Genomic DNA, 8,219 nt, shown 5'->3' with positions numbered 1-8,219 from the left:
GTCTCCCACGAGACAGGCGAGGATACTGCCTGCTATACTAACGAGGACTTATTGGCATCAGTTAAACAGTGCTCACCTCCTTGGGGTTAAGGCATGCCCTCGATCAATTCACAGTATTGTAATAGGCAGATTAGCTGCTTTTGGTTAGGACAAGTAATTTCTTTTCCTAAATTATTACAATACAGAAATTCCTAGCCAAAAACAATCAGTTTTATCAAGAAATTATTTCAATTGAAATAAATATCTATCTATCGATCTGTCTATCTAGCTATCTTTCTATCTATCAATATATATATTTATATATATATATATATATATATAAATATATATTTATATATAATCACCTCACTTTACCATTTGCAGCTTATAACTATTAGCCACCAGGGGTCACTACTAACCAAAAGCAGTCATTCTACTTGTAAATCGTGCCAATCGAGTGGAACAGCAGCCTAGGATTCACCACTGCTTCATCTCATTTTCCAAGAGAATGCAGATGTAAAGTGTTTTTGATGGTACGCCTGTGCATATTGAAATATTCAGAGCATATTCTGAATTTCAGTTAACACATCAGTAAGCATTTTGTCCATCGGTGAATTCAACCTTTTTTCTCAATCGGAATAGGCAAGGATAATGACAGATATATTTTACAATGTTAGAAAGTACATCATTTTATTTAATTGTGTGAATAAAAGGAATCGCCTCCCCGTCGGGGAATTGAACACCGGTCTCCCGCTTGACAGGCGGGGATACTAACCACTATACTAACGAGGACTTATTGGCATCAGTTAAACAGTGCTCACCTCCTTGGGGTGAAGGCATGCCCTCGATCAATTCACAGTATTGTAATAGGCAGATTTGCTGCTTTTGGTTAGGACAAGTAATTTCTTTTCCTAAATTATTACAATACAGAAATTCCTAGCCAAAAACAATCAGTTTTATCAAGAAATTATTTCATTGAAATAAATATCTATCTATCGATCTGTCTATCTAGCTATCTTTCTATCTATCAATATATATATTTATATATATATATATATATATATATATATATATATATATATAAATATATATTTATATATAATCACCTCACTTTACCATTTGCAGCTTATAACTATTAGCCACCAGGGGTCACTACTAACCAAAAGCAGTCATTCTACTTGTAAATCGTGCCAATCGAGTGGAACAGAAGCCTATGATTCACCACTGCTTCATCTCATTTTCCAAGAGAATGCAGATGTAAAGTGTTTTTGATGGTACGCCTGTGCATATTGAAATATTCAGAGCATATTCTGAATTTCAGTTAACACATCAGTAAGCATTTTGGCCATCAGTGAATTCAACCTTTTTTCTCAATTGGAATAGGCAAGGATAATGACAGATATATTTTACAATGTTAGAAAGTACATCATTTTATTTAATTGTGTGAATAAAAGGAATCGCCTCCCCGTCGGGGAATTGAACACCGGTCTCCCGCTTGACAGGCGGGGATACTAACCACTATACTAACGAGGACTTATTGGCATCCGTTAAACAGTGCTCACCTCCTTGGGGTTAAGGCATGCCCTCGATCAATTCACAGTATTGTAATAGGCAGATTTGCTGCTTTTGGTTAGGACAAGTAATTTCTTTTCCTAAATTATTACAATACAGAAATTCCTAGCCAAAAACAATCAGTTTTATCAAGAAATTATTTCATTGAAATAAATATCTATCTATCGATCTGTCTATCTAGCTATCTTTGTATCTATCAATATATATATTTATATATATATATATATATAATCAGCTCACTTTACCATTTGCAGCTTATAACTATTAGCCACCAGGGGTCACTACTAACCAAAAGCAGTCATTCTACTTGTAAATCGTGCCAATCGAGTGGAACAGAAGCCTAGGATTCACCACTGCTACATTTCATTTTCCAAGAGAATGCAGATGTAAAGTGTTTTTGATGGTACGCCTGTGCATATTGAAATATTCAGAGCATATTCTGAATTTCAGTTAACACATCAGTAAGCATTTTAGCCATCAGTGAATTCAACCTTTTTTCTCAATCGGAATAGGCAAGGATAATGACAGATATATTTTACAATGTTAGAAAGCACATCATTTTATTTAATTGTGTGAATAAAAGGAATTGCCTCCCCGTCGGGGAATTGAACCCCGGTCTCCCACGAGACAGGCGAGGATACTGCCTGCTATACTAACGAGGACTTATTGGCATCGGTTAAACAGTGCTCACCTCCTTGGGGTTAAGGCATGCCCTCGATCAATTCACAGTATTGTAATAGGCAGATTAGCTGCTTTTGGTTAGGACAAGTAATTTCTTTTCCTAAATTATTACAATACAGAAATTCCTAGCCAAAAACAATCAGTTTTATCAAGAAATTATTTCAATTGAAATAAATATCTATCTATCGATCTGTCTATCTAGCTATCTTTCTATCTATCAATATATATATTTATATATATATATATATATATATAAATATATATTTATATATAATCACCTCACTTTACCATTTGCAGCTTATAACTATTAGCCACCAGGGGTCACTACTAACCAAAAGCAGTCATTCTACTTGTAAATCGTGCCAATCGAGTGGAACAGCAGCCTAGGATTCACCACTGCTTCATCTCATTTTCCAAGAGAATGCAGATGTAAAGTGTTTTTGATGGTACGCCTGTGCATATTGAAATATTCCGAGCATATTCTGTATTTCAGTTAACACATCAGTAAGCATTTTGGCCATCAGTGAATTCAACCTTTTTTCTCAATCGGAATAGGGAAGGATAATGACAGATATATTTTACAATGTTAGAAAGTACATCATTTTATTTAATTGTGTGAATAAAAGGAATCGCCACCCCGTCGGGGAATTGAACACCGGTCTCCCGCTTGACAGGCGGGGATACTAACCACTATACTAACGAGGACTTATTGGCATCAGTTAAACAGTGCTCACCTCCTTGGGGTGAAGGCATGCCCTCGATCAATTCACAGTATTGTAATAGGCAGATTTGCTGCTTTTGGTTAGGACAAGTAATTTCTTTTCCTAAATTATTACAATACAGAAATTCCTAGCCAAAAACAATCAGTTTTATCAAGAAATTATTTCATTGAAATAAATATCTATCTATCGATCTGCCTATCTAGCTATCTTTCTATCTATCAATATATATATTTATATATATATATATATATATATATAAATATATATATATATATATATAATCAGCTCACTTTACCATTTGCAGCTTATAACTATTAGCCACCAGGGGTCACTACTAACCAAAAGCAGTCATTCTACTTGTAAATTGTGCCAATCGAGTGGAACAGCAGCCTATGATTCACCACTGCTTCATCTCATTTTCCAAGAGAATGCAGATGTAAAGTGTTTTTGATGGTACGCCTGTGCATATTGAAATATTCAGAGCATATTCTGAATTTCAGTTAACACATCAGTAAGCATTTTGGCCATCAGTGAATTCAACCTTTTTTCTCAATTGGAATAGGCAAGGATAATGACAGATATATTTTACAATGTTAGAAAGTACATCATTTTATTTAATTGTGTGAATAAAAGGAATCGCCTCCCCGTCGGGGAATTGAACACCGGTCTCCCGCTTGACAGGCGGGTATACTAACCACTATACTAACGAGGACTTATTGGCATCCGTTGAACAGTGCTCACCTCCTTGGGGTTAAGGCATGCCCTCGATCAATTCACAGTATTGTAATAGGCAGATTTGCTGCTTTTGGTTAGGACAAGTAATTTCTTTTCCTAAATTATTACAATACAGAAATTCCTAGCCAAAAACAATCAGTTTTATCAAGAAATTATTTCATTGAAATAAATATCTATCTATCGATCTGTCTATCTAGCTATCTTTGTATCTATCAATATATATATTTATATATATATATATATAATCAGCTCACTTTACCATTTGCAGCTTATAACTATTAGCCACCAGGGGTCACTACTAACCAAAAGCAGTCATTCTACTTGTAAATCGTGCCAATCGAGTGGAACAGAAGCCTAGGATTCACCACTGCTACATTTCATTTTCCAAGAGAATGCAGATGTAAAGTGTTTTTGATGGTACGCCTGTGCATATTGAAATATTCAGAGCATATTCTGAATTTCAGTTAACACATCAGTAAGCATTTTAGCCATCAGTGAATTCAACCTTTTTTCTCAATCGGAATAGGCAAGGATAATGACAGATATATTTTACAATGTTAGAAAGCACATCATTTTATTTAATTGTGTGAATAAAAGGAATTGCCTCCCCGTCGGGGAATTGAACCCCGGTCTCACGCGAGACAGGCGAGGATACTGCCTGCTATACTAACGAGGACTTATTGGCATCAGTTAAACAGTGCTCACCTCCTTGGGGTTAAGGCATGCCCTCGATCAATTCACAGTATTGTAATAGGCAGATTAGCTGCTTTTGGTTAGGACAAGTAATTTCTTTTCCTAAATTATTACAATACAGAAATTCCTAGCCAAAAACAATCAGTTTTATCAAGAAATTATTTCAATTGAAATAAATATCTATCTATCGATCTGTCTATCTAGCTATCTTTCTATCTATCAATATATATATTTATATATATATATATATATATATAAATATATATTTATATATAATCACCTCACTTTACCATTTGCAGCTTATAACTATTAGCCACCAGGGGTCACTACTAACCAAAAGCAGTCATTCTACTTGTAAATCGTGCCAATCGAGTGGAACAGCAGCCTAGGATTCACCACTGCTTCATCTCATTTTCCAAGAGAATGCAGATGTAAAGTGTTTTTGATGGTACGCCTGTGCATATTGAAATATTCCGAGCATATTCTGTATTTCAGTTAACACATCAGTAAGCATTTTGGCCATCAGTGAATTCAACCTTTTTTCTCAATCGGAATAGGGAAGGATAATGACAGATATATTTTACAATGTTAGAAAGTACATCATTTTATTTAATTGTGTGAATAAAAGGAATCGCCTCCCCGTCGGGGAATTGAACACCGGTCTCCCGCTTGACAGGCGGGGATACTAACCACTATACTAACGAGGACTTATTGGCATCAGTTAAACAGTGCTCACCTCCTTGGGGTTAAGGCATGCCCTCGATCAATTCACAGTATTGTAATAGGCAGATTTGCTGCTTTTGGTTAGGACAAGTAATTTCTTTTCCTAAATTATTACAATACAGAAATTCCTAGCCAAAAACAATCAGTTTTATCAAGAAATTATTTCATTGAAATAAATATCTATCTATCGATCTGTCTATCTAGCTATCTTTCTATCTATCAATATATATATTTATATATATATATATATATATATATATAAATATATATTTATATATAATCACTTCACTTTACCATTTGCAGCTTATAACTATTAGCCACCAGGGGTCACTACTAACCAAAAGCAGTCATTCTACTTGTAAATCGTGCCAATCGAGTGGAACAGCAGCCTTTGATTCACCACTGCTTCATCTCATTTTCCAAGAGAATGCAGATGTAAAGTGTTTTTGATGGTACGCCTGTGCATATTGAAATATTCAGAGCATATTCTGAATTTCAGTTAACACATCAGTAAGCATTTTGTCCATCGGTGAATTCAACCTTTTTTCTCAATCGGAATAGGCAAGGATAATGACAGATATATTTTACAATGTTAGAAAGTACATCATTTTATTTAATTGTGTGAATAAAAGGAATCGCCTCCCCGTCGGGGAATTGAACACCGGTCTCCCGCTTGACAGGCGGGGATACTAACCACTATACTAACGAGGACTTATTGGCATCAGTTAAACAGTGCTCACCTCCTTGGGGTGAAGGCATGCCCTCGATCAATTCACAGTATTGTAATAGGCAGATTTGCTGCTTTTGGTTAGGACAAGTAATTTCTTTTCCTAAATTATTACAATACAGAAATTCCTAGCCAAAAACAATCAGTTTTATCAAGAAATTATTTCATTGAAATAAATATCTATCTATCGATCTGTCTATCTAGCTATCTTTCTATCTATCAATATATATATTTATATATATATATATATATATATATATATATATAAATATATATTTATATATAATCACCTCACTTTACCATTTGCAGCTTATAACTATTAGCCACCAGGGGTCACTACTAACCAAAAGCAGTCATTCTACTTGTAAATCGTGCCAATCGAGTGGAACAGAAGCCTATGATTCACCACTGCTTCATCTCATTTTCCAAGAGAATGCAGATGTAAAGTGTTTTTGATGGTACGCCTGTGCATATTGAAATATTCAGAGCATATTCTGAATTTCAGTTAACACATCAGTAAGCATTTTGGCCATCAGTGAATTCAACCTTTTTTCTCAATTGGAATAGGCAAGGATAATGACAGATATATTTTACAATGTTAGAAAGTACATCATTTTATTTAATTGTGTGAATAAAAGGAATCGCCTCCCCGTCGGGGAATTGAACACCGGTCTCCCGCTTGACAGGCGGGGATACTAACCACTATACTAACGAGGACTTATTGGCATCCGTTGAACAGTGCTCACCTCCTTGGGGTTAAGGCATGCCCTCGATCAATTCACAGTATTGTAATAGGCAGATTTGCTGCTTTTGGTTAGGACAAGTAATTTCTTTTCCTAAATTATTACAATACAGAAATTCCTAGCCAAAAACAATCAGTTTTATCAAGAAATTATTTCATTGAAATAAATATCTATCTATCGATCTGTCTATCTAGCTATCTTTGTATCTATCAATATATATATTTATATATATATATATATAATCAGCTCACTTTACCATTTGCAGCTTATAACTATTAGCCACCAGGGGTCACTACTAACCAAAAGCAGTCATTCTACTTGTAAATCGTGCCAATCGAGTGGAACAGAAGCCTAGGATTCACCACTGCTACATTTCATTTTCCAAGAGAATGCAGATGTAAAGTGTTTTTGATGGTACGCCTGTGCATATTGAAATATTCAGAGCATATTCTGAATTTCAGTTAACACATCAGTAAGCATTTTAGCCATCAGTGAATTCAACCTTTTTTCTCAATCGGAATAGGCAAGGATAATGACAGATATATTTTACAATGTTAGAAAGCACATCATTTTATTTAATTGTGTGAATAAAAGGAATTGCCTCCCCGTCGGGGAATTGAACCCCGGTCTCCCGCGAGACAGGCGAGGATACTGCCTGCTATACTAACGAGGACTTATTGGCATCAGTTAAACAGTGCTCACCTCCTTGGGGTTAAGGCATGCCCTCGATCAATTCACAGTATTGTAATAGGCAGATTAGCTGCTTTTGGTTAGGACAAGTAATTTCTTTTCCTAAATTATTACAATACAGAAATTCCTAGCCAAAAACAATCAGTTTTATCAAGAAATTATTTCAATTGAAATAAATATCTATCTATCGATCTGTCTATCTAGCTATCTTTCTATCTATCAATATATATATTTATATATATATATATATATATATAAATATATATTTATATATAATCACCTCACTTTACCATTTGCAGCTTATAACTATTAGCCACCAGGGGTCACTACTAACCAAAAGCAGTCATTCTACTTGTAAATCGTGCCAATCGAGTGGAACAGCAGCCTAGGATTCACCACTGCTTCATCTCATTTTCCAAGAGAATGCAGATGTAAAGTGTTTTTGATGGTACGCCTGTGCATATTGAAATATTCCGAGCATATTCTGTATTTCAGTTAACACATCAGTAAGCATTTTGGCCATCAGTGAATTCAACCTTTTTTCTCAATCGGAATAGGGAAGGATAATGACAGATATATTTTACAATGTTAGAAAGTACATCATTTTATTTAATTGTGTGAATAAAAGGAATCGCCTCCCCGTCGGGGAATTGAACACCGGTCTCCCGCTTGACAGGCGGGGATACTAACCACTATACTAACGAGGACTTATTGGCATCAGTTAAACAGTGCTCACCTCCTTGGGGTTAAGGCATGCCCTCGATCAATTCACAGTATTGTAATAGGCAGATTTGCTGCTTTTGGTTAGGACAAGTAATTTCTTTTCCTAAATTATTACAATACAGAAATTCCTAGCCAAAAACAATCAGTTTTATCAAGAAATTATTTCATTGAAATAAATATCTATCTATCGATCTGCCTATCTAGCTATCTTTCTATCTATCAATATATATA

General features: G+C 35.0%; 1 non-coding gene across 1 annotated transcript; it reads right to left on the bottom strand.

Moving 5' to 3' along the window:
* Positions 1 to 3,594: 3,594 nt before the first annotated feature.
* Positions 3,595 to 3,666, bottom strand: TRNAD-GUC (transfer RNA aspartic acid (anticodon GUC)). Its single transcript has one exon. It is a non-coding gene; the product is annotated as a tRNA-Asp (tRNA).
* Between the last annotated feature and the right edge of the window lie 4,553 nt (positions 3,667 to 8,219).

The sequence above is a fragment of the Lissotriton helveticus genome, chromosome 1_2 (genome assembly GCF_964261635.1).
Source record: "Lissotriton helveticus chromosome 1_2, aLisHel1.1, whole genome shotgun sequence".
Taxonomy (NCBI): domain Eukaryota; kingdom Metazoa; phylum Chordata; class Amphibia; order Caudata; family Salamandridae; genus Lissotriton; species Lissotriton helveticus.
This window is presented reverse-complemented; position numbering and strand designations above follow the sequence as displayed.